Source organism: Natrix helvetica (genome assembly GCF_964273705.1).
Source record: "Natrix helvetica genome assembly, chromosome: 4".
Lineage (NCBI taxonomy): Eukaryota > Metazoa > Chordata > Lepidosauria > Squamata > Natricidae > Natrix > Natrix helvetica.
The window spans coordinates 110,076,446-110,101,085 of record NC_138550.1 but is presented as its reverse complement, the minus strand read 5'-3'; the positions used below and the strand labels follow the sequence as shown (position 1 = coordinate 110,101,085).

Genomic DNA, 24,640 nt, shown 5'->3' with positions numbered 1-24,640 from the left:
GACTAACAAAAGCAAATACATTTAAGCACACAAGAAAAACTCAATTAAAACGACGCCCATAATACAGACTAAATTCAACTAATTATAACTCATCTGAACCAACCCAGCGGCTGCAGCTAAGGTCTACCCAACTATATAATAGCTACCTGCTGGCACAAGAAAGTAACAAAGAAACGAGCTTCATTTCCTTTTTCACTAAAAATGCATATTATCTGCACTCTTTAAAAAAGTCAGGGCTAATATAAAAATTAAATGAGATTTAACTGCTGTATACATTTTATTAAATGAAAAAGACTTTAAATTGTTAATTTAAATGATTGTCCTCCTTGAATATAATTATTTTGTCCTTCTGTCATGTTAAAACATTGCAATTTAGATGCCAGGGCTCTGGAGGCTTCATTCAACTCTCAAGGGAATCACAATTTAACCAGGACTGGTGTAAAGAATATGAAGTCAGATTCTCTTTAAATGTTCTACCAATATCACTCTAGCTCAGTGATGGCTAACCTCTTTGTTGTCGTGTGCCGAAATTGCACATGTGCGTGACATCAAGCTCGTGTGCATGGCCTCACCCACAATGCAATGTGCCCTGCCCCCCTGTGCATGTGCGCATGACTCCCCCATGCCCCGCACATGCACGGGACCCTATGTCACGCGTGCAACCCTCCATGCCCTGTTTTGGGCCTAGCAGGCCTCCCTGAAGCTTCCTGGGATCAAAAGTGGGCCATATGAAGGGTGCACCCCAGTCCCCTGGGGCCAGGTTTGGGCCTAGCAGGCCTCCCTGAAGCCTCCTGAAAGCAAAAACAGGGTGTGTGTGGGTACACCACGGTAGAGCTGACCTGGGCAACAGCTCACGTGCCTACAGAGAGGGCTCTGCGTGCCACCTGTGGCATGCATGCTATAGGTTCACCATCACAGCTCTAGCTCCTTCATTCATTTTATTCCCTTGAATATTCCCTTGAAAAATAGTTCTAATACTTAAGACTCTTCCCTCTTTCCTATTCCAAAAGATTTTGAAGAATTGTCTGCCTTGATGCCTTTCAGTTCCAAGAACCATCAAGAAACTATTCAAATCTATCAGCCTGAACATGTAACAAAGAGTTGTCAAAACAAGTAGAATTATATAGCATTTGTTCACAGTTCACTAAACAACTAAGGGTTTACTACATCAAATGGAGGATCCTTCTGCCTTTCTATCTTCAAGAAAACTAAATAATCAGACATAAATGAATAACACATCAGCACCCCTCTAGATTTACAAACCTTGAGCATGCTGCAAGTGCTACTTTTCTTGTGTCAAAAATATTCCATATATTTTATGATTAAGGCAAGAATTAGTTTGGGTTGGTAGTTAAGGCATCAGATTAGAAACCTTACGCGCAAAGCCAGCTGGGTGATCTAGGAAGGCAGTGATGGCAAATCATTTCTGAAAAACTTTACCAAGAACACTACAGGGACCAGTCAATCAATTGCCAGGAGTCAATTGCTGGAAGCACAGTCTTCCAAAACAACAAATGACATAAAATGTATTGAGTTCAGAGGAAATAAACTAAGATTTTAACCAACTGTGTTATTATGACTACTTTGAGTATCTAATACTCAATGGTCATTTTATCCTTGAATCTTTGAAATTGTTAGAAAATGTACCATCAGGATATGGTACAATTAAAAAATAGAAGGAAATGGAAAATATACACTGAAATATTTACAAATAACATACAATATCCTTCTATTTTGTACATATGCTAAAACTGGGTTTAATACCATGTTTAATGTTGTATATGATCTTCTGTTTTATAGAAGAACACAGTGCTTGGACCAAAAGACTGAGAGGAAACTGGGAACCAATAGGAGAAAGAAGGTTAAGAAGTTTTCTCTCAGTCTAATGGACCAATCAGGCTGTGTTAAACCTGCACGTGACCCCCTCCCTCTACTCTACTGGAAAACTGGAAATTGTAATGTATTATTTTTGTTATAAAATTATTTTAGTATTTCTTGTTTTCTTTTTAGTTTGCATTTTTTTAGCTTTTTAAATGTATAATTTTTTATTCAATGGTTTTACATAAAATTTAAATAAGTTTTTCTTAATTATATTACTGAAACAATTTTGGCTGAATATTTTTTTAATTATTACATTTTAAAAATGGCCCACTAATTTCATTTGCACCTTTCTCTTCCAACAATGGACTCAGCTATTCACACATGAAATAATGTCACTTTATACTCCCAAAACATTATTATGTGGCTTGGACTTGACCTGTATGATACTATCCAGACAAAGTAACAAGTGTACATAAAGGAAAATAATGGCAACCACTACAGAGCAAATAACATGAGTGGTTAGGTTCTGACTATATCATTCTACTCAATATTTGCAACATCGCCTTGTTGAAATTATCATTACTAACTATTCTTCCAGAACAACCACATGTTGAATTTGTAATATCAATAAGATTTGGACATGATCAACTGTAACCAAGGTATGTCATTGTCATGTTTAATTTGGCTACAACAAAGTTAAATTGATAACTCTTTACATATTTTTGTACTTTGCTTATCTTTGATGTTGATCAAAGCTTCTTATAGATCAGATACAATCATATTGTAATAGTTACATATGCTATAATAAATATAGTTATATGTTACACTAAAAGAAAAACTGGGGATAATTGACCAATTTCAAGGAAAGCCTTTCAATCTCAAGATAATTATTTTCCAGTTCAAAAGATACAATAATGAGTACCAGTACACTTTGCTTACCGAATGCCTCATGCATAAATAATTCAAAGTTAAAATTGTTCTGAAAACATAACTTTGCAACCAGCCTCTTTCTTTCTCTAAGTTAAATGTTCACAATTACAGTCATCACAGTCAGTTAGTAAGTACTATTCTGTGCCTGACCTGGTGTCTTACATCTTGCCCAGCTGAGATATTGGAGAGAAAGGGATTACAAGAGGATAAGCAGGCATATAATGGGAAATACACATCAAAAGGAATTTGCTAGCAATGGCTATTTGCCTGGTGTGTATAGACCTGGAAGACAACCCGAACAATAACAATCAAGCTCAAAGAGCACCAATGACTCCATGGTTCAAATCTGAACTACATATATTACCTTCTATTAAAATTGCCCAGAGGTTTAGCTGGGGAGGACTGAATCTAGCACAGTCAAGAAGTGATGTGGACTGTATCATACAGCATGAGACCCAACTCAGAAAAAAAGATCAAGTTTCAGAAAGACGGAGAAAAAAAAACTTTATGTGAGACTTCCATAACCAGTTGTGGCTTTGCACATTTTGCTTGGAAAAGGAAAGAGATGATTCAATATGTTCTGTAATTTGTTAATTATATTTGTGTCATGACCCATAGAAGTTGTTCCATTGATATCCCATAGCTCAAAAATGAAGGTATTTCAACCCAGGGGTAATGTGGAATTCAAATGAGATCCCCTCACCACTAACTGTATTGCTTTTTGAGTTAGATACAGGTCACCTTCAAGAGTTGGCTGACAAAGAGCACACTGCAAGTCTTGAATCACTGGTCTGTTTCCTCCCAGATGGGACACACTGCTGTATCAACTGAGTCTAATAAATGACTATCTCCTTCACTGAAATTATATGGCTGTTGAGCTGGAGAATCCACAGACTGCAGAGATGTTCCTCGGGGATGCAGTCCCATCCAGAAAAGGTGCATCTCACATATCCTGACATTCAGCTCCTAGAATCAATAAAAGTGTAGTCTTTGCTCTAAACACAGCTTCACCTTATTTTATTTTACAGTCCTTTATGTTCAGGGTAGCTCAAGCACCATCTAGCTGAGTTCTCAGAAAGAATAATTATAGCTAAGTGTCATTAGCATAGTAATGGAACTAGTCCTAGACAGGAAATTTCATTTCCAATAACTTCATGTCGATATCAATATTGAGGGAAACAAATCAGAATCTTGTGGGACAATCTACTTCCCCTCCAGCAGAAGTCTCTCAATATTACTTTGTAACCCAAACAGAAAGGAATGGAAACAACACATTTCTGATACTATAATTGTGTCCACCTGCCTATTGCCCCCTCCCTTCTTATTTCAAATGCAGATGATGGCATTTACCACATTGGAAGATGAACATATGAGTTAAGGAGTTGTGGATGAAAATGGAAGGCCATGAAATATATTCCAGATATGTTCACACATTGGGCATTTGTGTCTGTCACATTCTAGTTGTGAGTCTGTATCTGTTTCTTACTGGCAAATAGCAATTTTCAATTAGAACTTGATAAGCAAGATATAAACGCCTATATCAAAATCTATGAATTTTATCAACCCAAGTAAGTCATGGGAACTCAATTCTATGTTTTAATAATGCTATTACTACAATTCCAAGTTAATAAGAAGCACGGCATTTTCTGTTTCAATTCTCTCATTCCTGGGTCTCAGACTGTGCTTCATTATTATTTTCACTTTTCTGTGAATGCTGTAGGCTGATAAATATTTTTCAGTCTATGTTATGACCCAGGTGGGCAAAACTAGGCAAGCCTTTTATTTCTCCTCAAAAGGGTTAAACAATTGATCCTCCATACTGACACTCAGAGGCTCCACCCTCAGTCCCCCCAAAACAGCCCATAAATTACCCAACCAGTCTACAAAGCAAAAGTCCAGACAGAAAGCAAGGGTAAGGCTCAGAGCAAGGAAAAGGTCCAAGACAAGGAACAGTTTTCCCAAAGGGCACAGTGAAACAACAGGCCAACGCAGTTCACAAATAAGGACACAGTTCAAACCAAAAGGCCAAGAGCACTTCTCACAACAGGATGGGAAAGGCAGGTCTAAAAGGAGAATCTTCAGGGCTTGGGCAAGCCAAGAACAGTCCTCAAAAAAGGGCAAAAGCAATCTTTGAAACAAAGCAGTTTGAGTCACCGCCGAGGGAGTGTAATCTGAAACCAAACACTTGTTCCTGGCAAAAGCCCCTCCTCATGGCATCTCCTTAAGTGTTACACTCCAGTGAACCTCGTGAGGAGGGGTGGGGTGCCCTCCTACCGAGTAGTCTGATCGCCCTGTGCGCCCTGTTCTCTCCATTCTTCACACTTGGGGATCAGGCAAGGAAAGTATTTGCTCATCTGCAGAGCTCTGTCACTCCTCTGCCCCAGTGCCTTCCCTTTTCATCTCCTCCTACCCCTTCCTTGATCAGCCTGAGCCCTCTCTTCCTCCCTGCCTACTTTTCTGAGGCCTGATGGACCTGGGACTGCCTTGTCCTAATTCTCAGGTCGTTCCTCCTGAGCTATAGGGACTGCACCATCCTCTGAGCCGGCCCCAGACCCATCTCCTCTTCCTCAGACCCAAGCTCCGAAGGTGGCCATGACAGTGTGATAAGTGGGAGCAGATATACAGACCTTGGTTTCAGAGAACACAATTAGTCTCCTGGAACCTGGCATGGCCACTGGAATCAGGAAGTGATGGTGACAGAAGAGTTTTAATACCCTGCATTCCACAACGGCAGTAATGGGCTGTTTCTCTGTGTCAGTTTTGGAGAAAGTTTTAATCATAAAGTCCACCTAGCTCCTCTCCAAATGAATAGTTTTTAAAACTATTTGATCCAAATACTTCTTTTCCCAATCTAAAATAATGTCATTATCCCTCTGGCTTCGAGAAATCAGACCTTGTTGTTTTACACAAGCACTTCAAAAGAGGCAATCCCAAATTGGATCCTCAACTCACAAACAATGAATTCTCCCATTTCTCTCAGGATATGCCCAAAATACCATCTTTGAGATGATTACTTCCAGTTTAATAACCACCATTTCTGAAAGATGGGGGAAACAAGTGGATTAAACAAGAGGGTGGAAGGACTAATATAACACCTAAAAGGGAGGAAAACTGTAATTATCTATTGAAAAGAAGGTCAAAAGTGATTCGTATATTTATTAACTTTAGGGGATATTTTTTTCTCTTTTTTTGTTTCTGGCGGATTTCCATTTTTCTTCAATTTGTTTTTATTCTATGAAAACATCTTAATATAAATAAATAAAAACATTACTCCAGGAAAAGGGAGTAATAGAAGGAGAACATTCTGCTCTTCTTGGGCCATCCCTGTAGCATTTCTTGATCTCACCAAACTGTAACGCAGAGAGTGACATAAAAAGCCCCATACAATAAGTACCCCTTTGTATGGAATGTAGTCTAATGAAAGCAATGCAGGATTTCCCTTTTCTACATTTGACATAATATCACCATCATATCTAAAAGGTCTCTTTTGACAAAAGCATCCAGAGCAGTGGATGCTTGTGGCCCTGTGGCCTTTTGGAACTAAAGATTGTCAAAGCTCTGGATTAGTTCAGTCCTTTGTAAAGATATCTTTCTATAGCTTATACAGCAGGAAGTGCTGTGAATCATTTATGCTCCTCTTTCCTGCTCAGTGGTATCTTCCTTGTTACAATTGGTATCAATTATTCTACAATGACATAATTTGTAATATTTTTAGTTGTCTCCACCTGCCTAGCTTTACCTTTATTTGTCTGACTGAACCTGACATATCCCAACTGCTTCTGCTTGATTCAGCTTCTTTCTCCCCTTGTGGGCCTTACAGAAAGGACTGGGGTGAGCTTAGGAAAATAATTGAAGGGGAAAGTATAGAACAAACCTGAGGCAAAATAATTAAATGACACAAGACCCAGGAGACCTAAAGCCCATCTGCAGTGCTGCAGGATTCCAGGTAAATATTTGAGCAGATACAAGAATAGACCAAAAGAAGAGTCTCGAGAATCTTTTAGCAGGTAGCTGAGGCTAGAAACTGATACCATGCCAGCAGTGATAGGCAGTTAAGTTGGAAGATCAGGCCAGCTGCAAAAGGAAGAAGGAACTATGCTATCCAAGAGAGATCAATTCAACATGGATATCAATATTATCAGCAACATCAGCAGCATTATGTATTTGCATATGATATCTACAAACTATCCCAGTCATACAATTCTGGGTAGTAGAAATGGTTTTTCACTGTATTCCTTAATGACTATTTTTAGACTTGCTTTTTTACTCTAAGCCTTGGCATTCTCTGGAGGTCTCATTTCTATATAACTAACAACACTGACTGTTTGACTTCCTAGTTCAGAGAAGGTTGGTCAGATGCAACTACATAAAGGAAATATGTACCCCACAAAAATCTAAGTCTTATTTTACATGCCAGTCACACTTGTAGATCTAATCCTATCAGCAACTAAAGTACATGTTACATTGCATATTGCTGCCCTTTTTTCCTGCTTTTAGTCTTTTTTCTGGTGGAAAGACTGGAATCTTAACCCAGATCTTAACACACGTATTGATCGTGGGGCCTAATCATTCCTACTTCTTATTTTAAATAAAGTAGAACAGTACATTTGTATTGATTAGGTTGGAATCCATATAATGATAGCAGTAACAAGCAGTGAAACCCTGGTTCATCACTCTCCACCATAATGTAACTAGACATCATGAGGTGTTTGGATACCAATAATCAATAGCAGCATAAAATAGATTTATAGTCACTTTCCACCAAGAGTGTCCTTACTATGCCAGTCTTTAGCATCCTAAACATGATGAGGGCTGATAGTATAGAGAACATTAACATGGAATTAATCAATTGTGCTACATCTAAATTGTATCAACTGAAATGTACATTCTTTGACCCCTTCCTATTCCATTCTGTAAATTAAAGTACAGAGCTAATGCTGGTAGCATAGGTCAGGGAAGATTAAGTGACAAGGAAAGCAAAATTATTTTCAAATGTCTAAAATCAGAGGGCGAAAAAAAAATCAAAGAGAAGAAACCAAGTACACAAAGGAAGAAGGCTTTGAGATCACAAAAACATCCCTGACTTCTTTCAAAAGCAAAGCTTTCTTGTAGATTCATTGAAAGATGAAAGTGCTTGAAGAAGTATGAAACATCTTAAACTATTAATGAAATAACCAAACCAACCTTGTAAAGAGCTACTAACTTAGATTTTATAATAATACAAGTAGATTAATTTATCTACTTAGTGTTTTTCAATGATTTTTTTTTAAAAAAACCTCTTTGTTATACACAAAACCAATCTCCTAAGAATTAATTTGCATTCAGTCATAACTACAAATAATTAGAAATAATTGCTACTGTTAAGGCCATTTCTGTCCCCATCTGTTCCCTAAAAAAAAATATCCCTTTGCAGTGAAGCTATATATTTAGATTTGTACTTGGTATTGCTCTCTTCCTCCTGTTCAATTCTGATATAAAATATTACTAAGTTTACCAGTGACAACCATCTCTTGATTGTCAGTCCTCTAGATTTTGCAGACCTCACATGATCTAATCTAAGCTCCTTGCCTTGCTTATTGTTTCACAGCTTTCTGACCACAAAAATATCTGATAGAATAAGAGGAATCAATCACTGTCAATGTTTTGCTACTCCAGATAAATATTCTCTGTTTATTTTTGATCACTCAATGGATTCCAAAAACAAGACTCATGAGTCTTGCAAAATACAGATTTGACTAGCAGCATGCAACACAAAATATACCTCACCATGGATATTCGGTTTTGGTTCACTTCCCTCCAAGAAATGATAAAATATTCAAGGGTTGAAAAATCAACACAAGTATAGGTGAGCCTTGAAATGATAAATTATTATCGCAGCAGAACATTCAGAATGACAGAATATTCTAGTCTAGCTATTACAAATCTTCTTGAATAAGGAATAATACTCTTTTTTTTCCTGAAGCCTGAGAAATTCTGCAGACAGGTGCTTATCTCATCAATAGTGTGCGTGCCTGTCACAGATTACACTAAGAAGTTAAAGCAAAGGAAGACATGGCAAGATCAACCTGCAAGAAACTACTCTGTCCTTGAAGTCACAAAACACACATCTCTCCTTACATACTTTGCAAGCAGATCAAACACTTACAAAAAATTCAGATAAATCACTCCAAACTAAACTGCTCAGCGTAATGGCAGCTTTCAACCATTCATAAATCATTCCTTCTTTAAGCTACAAAGGCAGTGTCCTACCAGAAAATTCTACCCTCAATCAGAAACTGAATATTGTAGTACCAATGTTTTGTATTTTGTATTGTAGTAGTATTGTTGTAATACCAACAATTTAGAATTGAACTGATTTTGTTAATTAAAATTATTGAATGCTGTTTTATTTACATCTATATTGTATGTGTAAATAAATGTATTTACAATACATTTATTTACACATACCTGAATCAACTTTCAGGGCAGCTAATAGTAGGCAAAGGTATGTAACAATAAATTGCACCGGGGAATTTTATACTTTGCCAAATATGATATAGCTACTCAGAAATCTCTCAAATTTTACTCCATAAAAACTGCTGATTAGAGTAATTTCCTCTATGCCAGACAAGATCATCATTACATCTACCATATATACTGACAGGTATGCTGAAAAATGTAGGCCAAACTCAGTGGTGGTTTCCGGATCCCGTTCCAACCGGTATGGTTGGAATGGGCCCGGTGGCGTCCACATAGATGCATGCAGCATGCACGCACATGTGCACAGCGCACACATGTATCTTAGTGCCTCTGCGATGCTCCAGCTGCTCTGCGTAGCATTGTGCAGGCATTGTATGCACCATGCACATGCACGGAAGCGCAGAAGCCTTAAAAGACAGGTAAGGAGCTCGGGCGGGCGGGTAGACCCTCTGGAGCACTGTATCAGAACGGTATCCAGTGCTCCAGGCAGGCTCCGGTATGCCTGTACCGGGGCATACCGCTTGCAACCCACCACTGGTCAAACTGCAACCCAAAAATTGGGTTCATCTTATCTACAGAAGGGCTTGTCCTACGGTATATACAGTAATTTCTTTCCTTCAGCTTTATAAAAGTACCAGCATAACCTATATATCTGCTTGTTGATAAGCCCATCCATGGGTAAGCAGTTTTTAATCACAATATTATGAAAAACTGCCACTTCTGGACAAGCCAATTGTGAAAATTAAAGAGATATGAACATTTTGAAGCCCAGCTTATCCGTAGAAACTAATTGAATTTGGTACTCAGAATTTTGATGAAAACATTTTGCCCCATCGTTCTTTGGTACTCAATGCACAAGGTAGAACTTGTTGGTTTTATCTGCTTTGTAACTCACTACATTATTCCATATGAGAAAAAATTGTTTGGTACTCATCATTTTTGTTACTCATCATGCTTCCCAGAACCAATTAACCATGAGTAGTGAGGTACTACTATATACTTACATTATTTACTCCAAGGCAGATATTTTTGTGTCTTTTTACTTATTAAAGGTACATATAGCATCCTCTCTAGGATAATATTTTTGCTGAAACCTCTGAAATCTAAACAATAATACATAATAAATATTTTTTGATAAAGATGCCACACAGGGCATCTTTAATGACCCTGGCATCCAGCCAAACATACTTTATTCCTTTGCATATATTACATATTTGTTTCTAGCCATGTTTAGTTTAAACTATTGCTTGGATTTCTTATGGATAAACTAATAGTAAAATAAAATCCCAGGAACAATGAAGATAGAAGCTAAGAAAGCTTTTGTAGGAGTGGCAGAACCTAGGGGTAGGTTAAAAGAAGAATCTGCCTAGAGTCTCTATGTAGCAACAAACAGACTAAATCGAACCCCTTTTGAATTTCACTGATCCTTGTCTAACACCAACGTAGAGAGGAAATCTTGTACACTACACTGGAGGAACGAAGCTCAAATCTGATGAAAATGCTGGCAAACACCATCATATTCATGATCAAACTCTCCAATTGGTGAGAAAAGGGCTTGTGCCTCCTGGGTATGGTTGAAGGCCCATGTCCTCGCCCCTACTCCACCATAGGAGGCATGCATAGCTGCTTAATGATCACAACTGTGAGAAGTAGGATACCAGTCATTGAATCATATTGCTTAATCACTGCTTTGCTTAACGATCAAGATTCAAGGTCCAATTGTCATAAGTGGAAGATTCTTTATGTGAAAACAACTGATAGTTAAATGTAGCTGCAGCCTGATTACATTCTAGCATCATTAAAACAACATTTATAATTTTTAGAGATAGTCTCAATGGATCTGAGAAAATCAGCAAATTTCTCCACAAACACAATATCAAGACAGCCTTCAACATTGACCAAAAAATAGCCAACGTCTTAAGAAACCCCAAAGACAAAATCCAGCTAGAAAACCAAGGAGTCTACAAAATACCATGCAAAATCTGTCCTGCAACATATATAGGACAAACTAATAGGAGAATAAATGCACGCATCACAGAACACAAGAACGCAGTAAGAAATGCGCACTCCACAGATGCCATTTCTTCTGCATAAGGATTTATACTTATCCCTGAGCTTAACAAATGGGGCCCAGAAAACCACCACCGGGGAAGGCAGCCTTGGCGCCTGCCTCCTCTGCATCTAGCCCAACGACCCAACAGACAAAAGCTTTATCATTCTTACAACAAGAAGTAGCTGGAGAGAGCACAAAGGACTTATCAGTTGCCCAAATGTTTCAGGCTATTATGAAGGGACAGGAAGAACTGAAAAAAGAACTGACAGATTTTAAAGAGCAGCTCAGAGATGCACAGCAGCAAACAATAGAAAATAAGCAGAGGGTTGGAGTACTGGAGGAGGGCGTGGTTGGGCTGAGGGAGGAAGTGAAGACAACTCAGAAGGGGAATAGAGAACTGGAAAACTTCATGGTAAAAATGGAACTTGAAAGATTGTCCCTTTTTCTCTGATTCCAGAACCTACCCGAGACAGAAGATGAAGACCTTAAGGATATTATGTGTACAATCTTAGCAGAATACATTAAGAGAGATAAAGAACAGTTGTGGTGGGATATGGACCTGGTTTATAGAATCAATTCAGAATATGCCAGAACACATAATGTTCCAAGGGAAGTCCATGTTAAATTTTTTAGGAAGACCACGAGGGATGAGGTTTTGGGAGCCCAAAGGGTGGGGGGGGGAACCATTAAAATATAAAGATAAAGAAATTGCCATTCTTAAACAAATTCCGAAAAAAATAAGAGAAAAGAGGAGGAAGTATTCCTCCTTATCAAAGAAATTATATAATAAAGGAATTTGGTTTAGATGGTTATTGCCAGAAGGAATGTTGGGTTTCTGGGAGGGAAATAGAATTAGAATTAATTCAGTTATGGAGGCACAGGCCTTCATGAAAAAACACAGTTCTCTCCTAGAGGATGAAACTATAAGAGGTAGCGAAAAAGGTGATAATATACAAGATATGAGGGAGGGAGGGGCTGCGGCTCCGACAGGGGCCAGACGGGAGGGAGCAATATTGAAAAGACTCAGGTCACAAAAATAAATGTATTTGAAATATTATTGTAATTGTTGATATATTAGAAAGTGGTAAAAGAGATGATTGAACATATGGTTGATGCAATGTATAATAAGATGCTGTTTTTGCTTATCTTTTATCTTTTGTTTTTCTTCTTGTAAAAGTTGTGAGATTTAGAGATTTCTACTTTCAGCACGATGTAGCTGCCAAAACTTTTTGTATATCGACCTACCCTTCCCTATAAATGTTTAAAAACCAATAAAATCGTTTTTTAAAAAAGAAGGCAGTACGAAAAAAAGAAAAAACATCCTCCCTTTTCCAGCACCTTAAAGCTACAGGACATGAAATAGATTTTGAAGGAACCAAATTAATCTCCAAATCTGAACACTTCAACAAGAGAATAATTATGGAAGCTATCGAAATAGAGAAACACCCCACAACATGAATAAATGTGACGATACCTCCCGCCTACCAGACATCTGGAAACCAGCCCTAGTCAATGAGCTCCACCCACCACCTAGGCCATTACAACACAAAACAACAACAGACACACAGCCAGCACCAATCAGCACCAATCTACCAATCATGATACAACTACACAGCCAATCAATCCACTTACTGAAACAAAGCCAGCACTCCACACCCCACCACTAAGATTTATAGAAAGACGGCAGCTCCAACCACACTTTATTCACACAAACACGAAGCCGAAAACACAAGCCTGAAGATGGCAAGTGAGACCTCACCGAAACGTTGCCAAGACAATCTCAATCTTACATGGGAAAAGAACCGAACACAAGACCAGCATGCATGCGTGCACACACACACACACACACACACACGCAAATTACAGCAAAAGACTAATTTATTAGAAGTAAAATCAAAATAATACAGTGAAGTGTTGGGAAAAGAAAAATATTATCGGCCCAGACTTATGATGTAATGTCATTCTAGTTGGACAAATTTCATTTCTGGGCTCTGAATTTTGAATTCAGACCTTTTACTAATCAAATAAACCAGATCAGATCCAAATTTTATTAAGATCAGGAGCCATTTTACTATTCCTTACATTTGGCCATAATAGCAAGATCTATTAGGTATTATCATTCAAAAGTCAGACAATATAATGATACATACTGAATAACGCACTGTATATATTTGTTTTCAGCTTGTCAACTTCACCCTTGAGTCAAAAGGGATGAAAGAAATAATGAGCAATATAACCATCTTGTTAGCATGGAAACAATTTCAATTACGATATAAATAAACTCAGTCTTCAGAATCTGGATAAGTACAAAATGAATAGAACTGCAAACAAGAGCAAATATTTGCTGGATTGCTATCGAGAAACATGTTAATCATAGAAAAAATATGTTGCCTCTGCTTTCTAAGCTCAAGAATAGTTCCACTGACAGCAATATTACAACATATGTTTGTACGTACCTCTAATACTTCTGAATGAAGCCATATGGATAGCCCTGTGCATTATAGACTGCCAACCAGCACAGAAATATTTCTGACAGGCAAGAATAGATGAGCATTTAACACATGAATGGGCTCACAGATAAAATGAAAGCACATACACCACATGGAAGGTCTTTTTCATTCATTCTTTATATGCTCCCCACCCCCCACCCCATTCTAAAAATAAAAATTTACTGGAGTCAAATTCATTACTGGAAACGCTACTGCAGTGATACATTGCCCAATGGAATTGAACCCACTCGTGATAGTATACAACTTGTTTGACTCATGTTTTGTGTCATAATGATTCATGGAAAAATTCAAAAAATGAAAGGGCCTACCTCATTTCTTTATAACAGCCCGATGATTCAAACGCTTCTAAAGCTAGGCTAAGAAACTAAGTATGCATGTATTCACAATAATAGGAGTCATAGAAACGAGAATGATAATTATATATGCTGAAGAGAAGTTATTTATAAGAGAAGATAAATTAGTTATAAAGCCTAATTCCTGATTTATGTTGGCATTGTAACTTTTGGTTAGACAATTCCTCCAAAGGAGGATAAATTCTCCAGTAAGAGTTTCCTTTGCTAAAACCACTGAATTAATAATGTGAACAGAAGATCCATATAGAAGAAGAAAGTTGAGGAGGTCAGTCTTTCTTCTTTAGAACAAACTTCACACAGTTCAGACCTTTTAATGTACAATTATCTTCTTTTGTCACCAAGGAGAAATCTGTTTAAATATTACATGCTGAATCAAGGGTTCTAGAGATTTTGCTTTGGCTGTGGCATACCAATATATCACAGTAATAAAATACTTGTTCTGTACAATTATCACGTTTAATAAACTTTTTATCTTATCATAGACATATAATGATTCTTTGATTTATTTCCCTGACACAGCAAACTTGCTACTGTATTCAGGAGACTGCTGGTCTTGGAAGCAGAACAGAAACAATAATATTAAAATTTCTTACCCACATTTAAGTAGTATAAGAATCAGGAAAAACAAGACTGCATTTTCTAGTAGCAGTTGTTTGAAAAAACTAGCAGTGCTTTTTCAGTACACAATGGCGGATGGTATGGTTCCCGTCCTGTCATATATAACCTATGAAAGTCCAATGCTAGTTGCACACCATGTAATTACCAAGCATTAGAAATAGATACAATTTAATCTAACTTAGTCTTCTGATAAGGTGGACCATCAAGAGATTGACCATTGGCTTACCTGAAGGGTCCTTTTCTGTACACCGCGGGAGAGTCCAAGCAATGGGTTAATTCAGTCTGCTTGCCCTTAGGACTGAGGAACTTTTTTTCCTTTAGCCACACCTCCTGGTGTAGTCACTCCCCAGAATTATTTCATAGAGTCAGTACGTGAGGATGGAGCGAAGCGTCCAAGATGATATTCTGATGACACGAAGAACCCGAATCCCGGCAAAAAAACATCCAGGGCGGGTGGGACTCTCCCGCGGTGTACAGAAAAGGACGCTTCAGGTAAGCCAATGGTCATTTTCCTGTACACCGCTTGGAGAGTCCAAGCAATGGGACATACCCAAGTTATTGTCCATCCGAGTGGGCAGAAGAAGACTCCCAGGATTCGGTCGCTGACACAAACGCCTGGAGCACACGTCTGCCAAAAGACGCCTCAGCCGAGGCAAAAACTTCCAATTTGTAATGTCGCACGAAGGGCGATGGAGAAGACCACGTAGCGGCCCTGCAGATGTCCAGTATCGAGGCCTGAGTGGCCCAGGCCGCAGAGGTGGCCGCGCTCCGAGTGGAGTGCGTGGTGATGCCGCGCGGAACCGACTTGGACTGGCACTCATAAGCTGATGTTATGCAGGCTCGAAGCCACCTGCCAACTGTGGATGAAGAAACCTTCTTCCCCAAGGAGCCTGGTTGAAACGAAAGGAAGAGGGCCTCCGATTTCCGGAACTCTGCAGTCCGAGCGATGTAGACCTTCAGGGTATCCTAACATCGAGAGTGTGCCAGGAGCGCTACCTGGGGTGTGACGGGCGGGGACAGAAATTAGGCAAGACGATGTCCTGCGCCCTGTGGAACCACGAATTTATCTTCGGGGTGAAGGTTGGGTCCAGCCTCAATATAACCCTGTCGGGATGGATGACACATAGGTCCTGGCGAACTGACAGGGCCGCCAGCTCGGAAATCCGACAGGCGGTCGTAATGGCGACAAGGAAGGCTGTCTTCAGCGTCAGATGGTGGGGGGACGCCGTGCGTAGAGGCTCAAAGGGCGGGGCAGAGAGAGCCCGCAGGACCATAGACAGCTGCCAAGTAGGGTAGTGATGAACAGTGGGAGGACGGAGGTTAGAGGCACCCTTGAGGAAGAGACGCACCCTCGGAATCTTGCTAAGTGGCAAAATGGGGTCACCTGACCAGACGGTGGACAGGGCCGCCACCTGGCGCCGAAGTGTATTTGGAGCCAGAGCCTTGTTGAGTCCACCTTGCAGGAAATCTAAAACCCGGGAAACAGGTGCGGTCGTCGGTTCGATGTGCAGCTTCTCACACCACTTTGCGAAGGCGGCCCAGGACGCATCGTAAATTCTCGTGGTAGAAGGGCGTCTAGCCGCCTGTATGGTACGCACCACCTCATCTGACAAACCTTCGCCCTTCAGTTGGTCCTCCTCAAGTGCCAGGCGGCCAACTGAAGCCACTGGGGCTCCGGATGAACAACGGCCCCCTGGCTGAGGGAGATCTGGTCCGGCGGGATGCGCCATGGATGAGACACCGACAGGTGAACCAGGTCGGTGAACCACGACCTGCGGGGCCAGTGGGGAGCTATTAGAAGGACTTCTGCCCCTTCCGCGATGACCTTGGTGATGAATTGAGGAAGGAGAGGTAGAGGAGGAAAGGCATACAGCAGCTCGCGAGGCCACCTGCAACGCAGGGCATCCGTCCCTTCCGCCCCCGGGGTGAAGAACCGGGTGTAGAAGCGCCTGAGCTGCGCGTTGTCCTTGGACGCGAAGAGGTCGACTGCAGGGGCGCCCGAATCTGCTGGACAGCTGATGAAACAGACGAGGGTCCAGTTTCCACTCCGCGGGATCTATGGTTGTCCTGCTCAACCAGTCCGCCTGGGTGTTGTCCACTCCGGAGATGTGGACGGAGCGGAGGAATTCCAGGTGAGACTCCGCCCAGCGGCCCAGGGACTCCGCCTCTCTCATCAGTGTTCTGGACCTGGTGCCACCCTGGCGATTGATGTGTGCCTTGGTGGCCACATTGTCCGTCATCAGGAGCACATGGCGTCGATGGACAGACTGGTGGAAATGGCGCAGGGCCAGGCGGGCGGCCCGCAGCTCCAGCAGGTTGATGCTGTAGCTGGTTTCTACTTGGGACCACTTGCCTTGTACTACCAGGTGACTTATGTGGGCCCCCCAGCTGGTGAGGCTGGCGTCTGTGGTGATGATCAGCCTCTCGGACTCCTTGAAGAGGTGGCCCTTGAGGATCGCTGGAGACACCCACCAACGGAGAGACCTCTTCACCTCTGGTGGGACGCGGATCAGCATGGGCGAGTTGCTCCTGGAGGCCCTCTGATGTGGTAACAGCAGCCACTGCAGCGCCCTGGAGTGTAGGCGGCCCCACGGGACGATGGAGATGCAGGAAATCATCTTCCCCAGCAGCTGCGACAGAAGGACCACTGGAGCTTGCCTCGTGTGCATCACCTTGTGGGTCATGGACTTTAGGCCTTCCAACCTGTCCTGGGAGAGGAAAACCCTGCACAAGGTGGTATCTATCACCGCCCCCAGGTGGACCAGTCTGGTGATTGGGACGAGGTGGCTCTTCTCTATGTTGAGAGAGAAGCCATGACTTCTGAGGGACCTCATGGTGACCTGGAGATCCCGTAAGGCCTGCTGTCTGGACGACGACTGGATAAGAATGTCGTCCAGATAGCACTGCAGCCTTACAGGTCTGCGTCTTAGCTGGGCCGCCACAACCGCCAGAACTTTGGTGAACGTCCGAGGAGCGGATGAGAGGCCGAATGGAAGGGCTCTGTACTGGAAGTGGCGGCCAGCATAGAAGAAGCGCAGGAACTTCCTGTGCTGGAGATGGATAGGAATATGGAGATATGCCTCCTTTAGGTCTATAGAGGTGAGGAGGTCTCCCTGACGGATCCCCGCCAGAATGGTCTGGAGGGACTGCATCTTGAACCTCCGATAGGCGATGTGCCTGTTGAGGTTCTTGAGGTCCAAGATGGCCCTCCACCACCACCCCGAGCTTTTGGGTACCAGGAAGAGGATGGAGTAAAAACCCCTACCCTCCTCGTCCCATGGGACGGGTTCCACGGCCCTGATGTCTAAGAGGTGCCTGACCTCCTGGTCCATACGCTCCCTTTTTTGAGGGCAGGTTGGGGTGGGGCACCGGATGAAGTTAGGATAGGGGGCAGCCTTGCGGTCCTGTTTTTTGTTTAGAGAAAGAAGGACCTTCCTCTTGTCTTTGGACTCTATGAGGAGAGGGTCCAGAGACTTGCCAAACAATTTAGACCCCTTAAAGGGGGCGGAAGCCAATTTCCATTTATTTTTCTGGTCCGCCTGCCAATGCCTGAGCCAGATTAAGCGGCGAGATGTGACATTGGACGCCAGGGCCCTGGGGGCAAACTTAGTGGTGTTGAGAGATGCGTCCGCGGCGTATTGGGAGGCCGCTATTATTTTAGACACATCCTGGTGGAGACGGACGTCCCCCGCCGGGAGTTTAGCTAGCAGCTCGCGCAGCCAGATTACAGAGGCCCTGTTGAAGAAGGACGCGGACGAAGAAGCCCTAATGGCCCAGGCGGCCACAAGATGGGTTTTGTGGCACGCCTTCTCCGCCTTCTTGTCCTCTGCCTTGAGGCCTTCCAGGAGGTCAGCCGGTAGGGAGGAGTTAGAAGTGAGGGCTGCTATGGGCGGATCGACAGTAGGCAGGACCAGAAGGTCCTCCAGTACCGGCTCCATAGTGTAAAGCTTTTTGTCCACTCCGCTGGACTGCGTGGCTGGCTGAGCCCACTGGCGCTGGATAAGATCGAGGAACAACCCAGGGACAGGAACCAACTCCTGTTGAGGAGTGGGCACGTCAAACATGACCGCGTTGGGGTTGACCGGGGTCGATTCCGCCATTGGCGCGGCCGGTTTGGGCTTGATCCCCACCCTGGTGGCAGCCTTGACTTTATGGAGGACTGACTTGAAGAGGCTGGGTTTGAAGAGACCCGCAAAGGCGGGTGCCTCGGGAGGGAGGTCCTCGTCTTCTGACAACCCTAGGGCCTCCGGGTCAGGGTCCTCAAGGGCTGAGGTCTCACTGACCACAGAAGATTCCAGTGAAGGGTGTCGAGCTCGCTTAGCCGGAGGGGGAGAGGCCTGGTCGGATCTGGAGCCCTTAGGGGCCACTGCAGGGGGATCCTTAAATTTCATGGCCTCGGTAATGCCCTTGGCAATGGCACATGCCATCAGCTCTTGCATTCGGGGGGAGAGCTCATCTTGATCTGAATCAGGATCTAGGGCCTCCTCTAGAGGAGGGTGAGCTTCTCCTGGCATGTCATCTATGCTAGCATCCCCAGGGGGAGGGGCTTGTTCGCAGGCCCAGGAGGGGGCTGGGGAAGCCGGCTCCGTGAGTGACCTGTTTGGGGACAGGTCCTGGGACTCCACCTCCTCGGAAAGGACCCTTTGGAGATCTTCCCGGGATGAAGGAAATTCGGAGTGGGATGGTTCCCTGCCTGCCTGGCGTCTGGCCTTTTCAAATTGCTTGTCAAGGGCACGCTGGCGTCTTAATAATAATAATAATAATAATATATTTATTTCTTAGCCGCACCCTCTCCCGAAGGACTCGGGGCGGCGTACAACAAAACATACGAAATAAATATGTACACAAAACAAACATAAAGCAAAAACATACACTGAGACATACACAAGGAGGAGGTCGATTGATAAAAACAATTAAAATACAAAATATAAAACCCCTAAAAATTAAATATAATTAAAATACCCGGTTAAAAACCCGTCAGGAGCGATATGGTTAGATCAAAGTTGAGCCAGGCCAGCTGCTTGGAATAGGTGGGTCTTTCAGCATCCTTGGCCTCTGCCACTGATGGGGTCCTGGAACGATGTTTCCCAGATCCTCCCCCACCACTCTTGCCCGCACCCCCACTCCCCGAAGAGGAGGAACCCTTGCTAGGGGCCTGAGAGAGGCCTGGCCTAGTATCTTGGGAATAAGGGGGACTGGGCAGCTCCATAGTCAATGACAACATGGTGCAAGGCTATGACAAGGCAGTGGAAGTAGAAGCGAAACTGGTCTGCTGCAAAGGGGAAAAAAGAAAAAATCAAGGATTAGTGAATGAACAGTGTAGAAATCATTCGAGTTATAAAAATATCCAACCATAACAAAAACCCTTGCATAAAGACCAGTAGGATGGCCTAGGAGTAGGATCGAGGCCTGCACCCAGGTGCAAGGCCCCGCAGGAGAGACAGGGAGGAGAATGACTAAGCAAAAAAATGGTCTCGGCCTGCACCTTACAGAGGCCTCCTCCCTGAGCCGGTATGGTGACCGTTGCACGGCCCAGGAACCAGCACCGCTCGGAAAAAAGGGAAAATGGAGGCTGGTGGGCTGGCCTGGAGACCCTTGCCAGGTCCCCCCAACCTCCAGCGGTCTCCTGTATAGCGTGGCTGAAGCGCAATGGCAGCCAGAAAAGAGCGCGAACTTTTCGCGCCTAAAATGGCTGCCGCAACAGCGTGGGGGCAGAGGGAGACTGGAGGGGCGACCGCGCCTCAGTGGCAACCATCGCCCACTCCTCCCTGCGGCAGAGGTCCTCTAGCAGGCCGGGGACACGAAAAAACTCTGTCTAAAACAACAAACGAGGGGCCTGGGGGATCAGGGACCTCGCTGCTGCAGCCGCGTCGTTTTAAAGACAAGCGGCAGGCCTCCGAAGCCGTCCCTTTTCGGATCGGCTGAGGAGCACACACCCCCCACCTTCCGACTTACCTCCTGGCCTTCTAGAGCGAAGATCTGCTGGGAAATACACAGCAACGAAGAGAGGAAAAGCACACAATAATAGGGGAGACTTTAGGAAAAAAGAAAAGTAAAAATAGAGAGTCCAAGCCAAAAAAAGGATTAATTCAGCTGGGAGCTCAAGCTAATTGCATCCAAATTGGGCTGACTGAGGAATAATTCTGGGGAGTGACTACACCAGGAGGTGTGGCTAAAGGGAAAAAAGTTCCTCAGTCCTAAGGGCAAGCAGACTGAATTAACACATTGCTTGGACTCTCCAAGCGGTGTACAGGAAAATCCAGTGATACAGGCCAGATTGGGAAGTTAGAAAAATAAAATAAAACACAGATGAAAGCAACAGCAAATCCTTCAATATTGTTGCCAGAAAATGAAGAAGCACATAATGTGATCATACCATGTCATGTTCAACTTGAGGGAGATGTTATATCTTTTATACAAACTAAGTAGATACAAGCCTTTAGGAAGCAATTAGGGCAGAAGGTTAACTCATCTACTTGCAGCTTGTACTTACCCTGAGGGTCAACATAGCTAGAAAGTTATGTACGGTGACGGATCCTTTTAAATCCAATTGTATAAAGTTCTGACACCAAAACCTGCTTCCAGTTCAGGTTTGGATTCATTGCTAAAACTAGTGATTGCTTTATTAGATTAGTGGATAGCACAGAAAAGTTCCTGTATAGGATTTTAAAGAATTCTCCACTAAACTAAATCACAAGAAAGGAGGTGATGAAAGCACAGTCTCAGGTAGAAAAAAATTGTACATTAGGAACTAAGTCAGTAGAAGGCAAGAAAGGATCATGGGAAATTCCCAACACATTGATAGGGAGATCAGCAAATAGTAATATGTCCGGATGCCAACACTGGGCATCACATATGATCTGATGAATACAGGTAGTTCTCCACTTATGACAACTGAAACAAGAACTCTAAGCGATGGACTCAGTAAGGGAGTTGCGCCCTATTTTACAATCTTTTTGCTGCAATTGTTAAAGCAAATCACCATTAAATGGTCATTAAATGAATCTGTTTTGTCCCATTGATTTTGCTTGTCTGAAATTCCTTGAAAATGATCCCAGTGTCATGGTGATCACATGACACTGGGATGCTGAATCGTCATAAATACATGCTAATCACCCCAATTTTGATCATGTGATTGTGAGGATGCTGCCATGGTTGTAAAGGTGAGAACTAGTTATAAGTCTCTTTTCCAGTATTGTCATAACATTGAAAAGTCATTAAATTAATGGTTGTAAGTTGAGGACTATTTGTATCATAGAATGAGTCGGGACTAAAACACCAAATCCAAATGGATGGATTTTTTAAAAAAGTGGAGTTAATGTAGCACTAAATATCAAAAGACCCTACATCTATGAAGAAATCTATAAATATAGTAACCTTTTTAAAAGCATGGGGATAAAAAAAATCAATACCATTGTTCAGCTCACTATATGTTACTAAACCAATTGCTGGAAATCCTCCTAGGTGTATTTTCCTATATTAACTCACCCAATTCTCCAAAGAGCAAGCTATACTAATAGGAGACTTCGATACTTGCCAAGTTTTTCTTTTTCCCAATAGAAGTAGAAAGTCTAACAGATTTCTGATCACTCTGCCAATTTCATTTTTCAAAATATGCTATAAAAAACAAGGATAAAGTTATCCTGGACATGGTCAAACATCATGTCTGTGACCACTTAGACAATATCAGTACAATTTCCAGGTACCAGCAATGTTTTATCAAGAGCAAGTCTTTTCAGACTAACCTCATTTATTTTTATGACTGAATGAATACTTGGTAGGTTAAGGAATACAATAAAGGATGTGAGAAAGTTTCTTATGGTATTTTTGGAGAGACTATGAATAAATGTGCATTAGAGGATAATTTGATTCAATCGATTAACAACTGGTTGAACAATTGGATCCATATGATGGTTGAAATTTAGTTCTGGGCTGACCCACAGAAAAGAATCAAATCTTCTGGCATTCAATAACTTTGTATGAAGAGATGGCCATATGACAGGAAGCTTTTCAAAATAATTTCAACATGATCTGGACAGAATTAATCATTGGGGCAACTCCAAGGTGTTCGTATTCAGTGTGCAAGAGTCTGCAATTAGTAAGAAAAACAAAATGCATAGTTTGAAGTCCATAGTTTGTCAATGGTTCACATGAGCAGAATCTAGAGATCTTTGTGGGCAAACAGCAGGTAAAAGAGCAACAACTAAAAATGTCAATAAAATTTTGAATTACTTTACCAAAGAGTTGCACCTAGATCAGTAAAGGTGTTGTGTTCTGTGTTACCCAGATTGAGTAAATTTATTTTTCTAAATGCTACATTTTAAAAAGGAGAAGCTGGATCAACACAGAAAAAAAGGAACCCAGTAACCAAACTCTATGACAAACAATTAAAAGGATAGGGTATCTGCAGCTTGCAAAAGGAAAGACGAAGGGAAGATACCCCAACAGTTGACAGATATCTAAGGTACAGATATTCTCTTTGTGACTGAGGGCAGGATGATGTCCAAAGAGATGAAATATAAGAAATGAGATTTGGGTTCAATATTAGCACAAATTCCCTAGTATTAAGCAAAGAAACTCTCTTCCTTGAATCTATAATTTGGATCTTTTAGAACAGAGCAAGATGGGCCATCTGTCAGGGATGCTTCATTGGATTCCTGCACCGAGCAGGGAGTTGGTACAATCCCTGCAACTTTCCTTCCAACTCATGCATTCAGTAATTCTATCATTCTAATCTAGGCCTGAAATCAAGATGTGAATCATTAACAATGGAGGTGCCATAGATATAAATGATGTCTTTTTCTTATAATGTCAGCCCTTAATAATGGTCACTTCCAAATTACATAGAAGATATGGCATAATTCAGTAATAAAATGGCTGAGGATGTATTTCTCACAGGAGAAATATTTTATTATTCAATAAAGCTTCTGCATTTTAGTTTATAAACAAACAAATGTTGCCAGTTTGGACAGTGGTGAAATTCAAATTCTTTTGCTACCAGTTCTGTGGGCGTTGCTTGGTGAGCATGGCAGAAGGATACTGCAAAATCCCCATTCCCACCCCACTCTGGGGCCAGCCAGAGGTGGTATTTGCCGGTTCTCCAAACTACTCAAAATTTCTGCTACTGGTTCTCCAGAACATGCAGAACATGCTGAATTTCATCCCTCAGTTTGGATGATTAGATGGAAAAAGAAAGGCAAATATCTTTATAGTATTTTTTGAGGCATAATTTGCACTGGAGTAGCATGCACACACACACAAAGAGGGAGGGTGTCACAGGGAGACGAGAAGTGTTCTGAAACAGTACATGAATTAATACAGAATTCAGGTGCTAATGACATCCTTTAAATGTCACTGTATTTGTGTTTGAGAAACTTCAGTTATATGCATTGATTAAAATAGTTCAATAAAGCTATCATACAAATTAACAGATGAACATTTCTGAAGATATAATCACATTTGTACTTTCAGCAAGCATATTTCTTGGAGTTTGACCCAATTCAAGAGCCAATCTCATTAGGATGAATGAGGCTTAATTCCCAATAATTATGCTTAGGTTGGAAGCCCCAGCTACAGTGATTTAAAATGAATTTATCTGTAGAAAATCAAGCTCATATTTAAATGTTTTCTGGAATCAAATTCCATGTTGCATTTGTTGTACCTTTTACATTGCCAATACAAGGATTATATTAGAGGTTTCTCAGTTGCAGATGTTTGCGCTGAGAACACAAAGGCCTTTTTAAAAAAGGATGTGGCTGGAGCAAAATGATAAGAGAGGCAGGCTTATGCATCTGTAAACAGAGTTACTGATTCTACTGAACTATTATTGCATGGCCTGGGAAAATTACAAGCTTTTCAAAAAAAATCATCCTGAAATTTCAGCTTTTTTTTCTTAC

At 41.9% G+C, this 24,640-nt stretch overlaps 1 protein-coding gene across 1 annotated transcript in view; it reads right to left on the bottom strand.

Annotated features, from left to right (window-relative positions):
- NETO1 (neuropilin and tolloid like 1) overlaps nucleotides 1-24,640 on the bottom strand; it is a 108,873-nt gene that overhangs the window by 45,392 nt on the left and 38,841 nt on the right. The gene's annotated exons all lie outside the window — the stretch shown is intronic.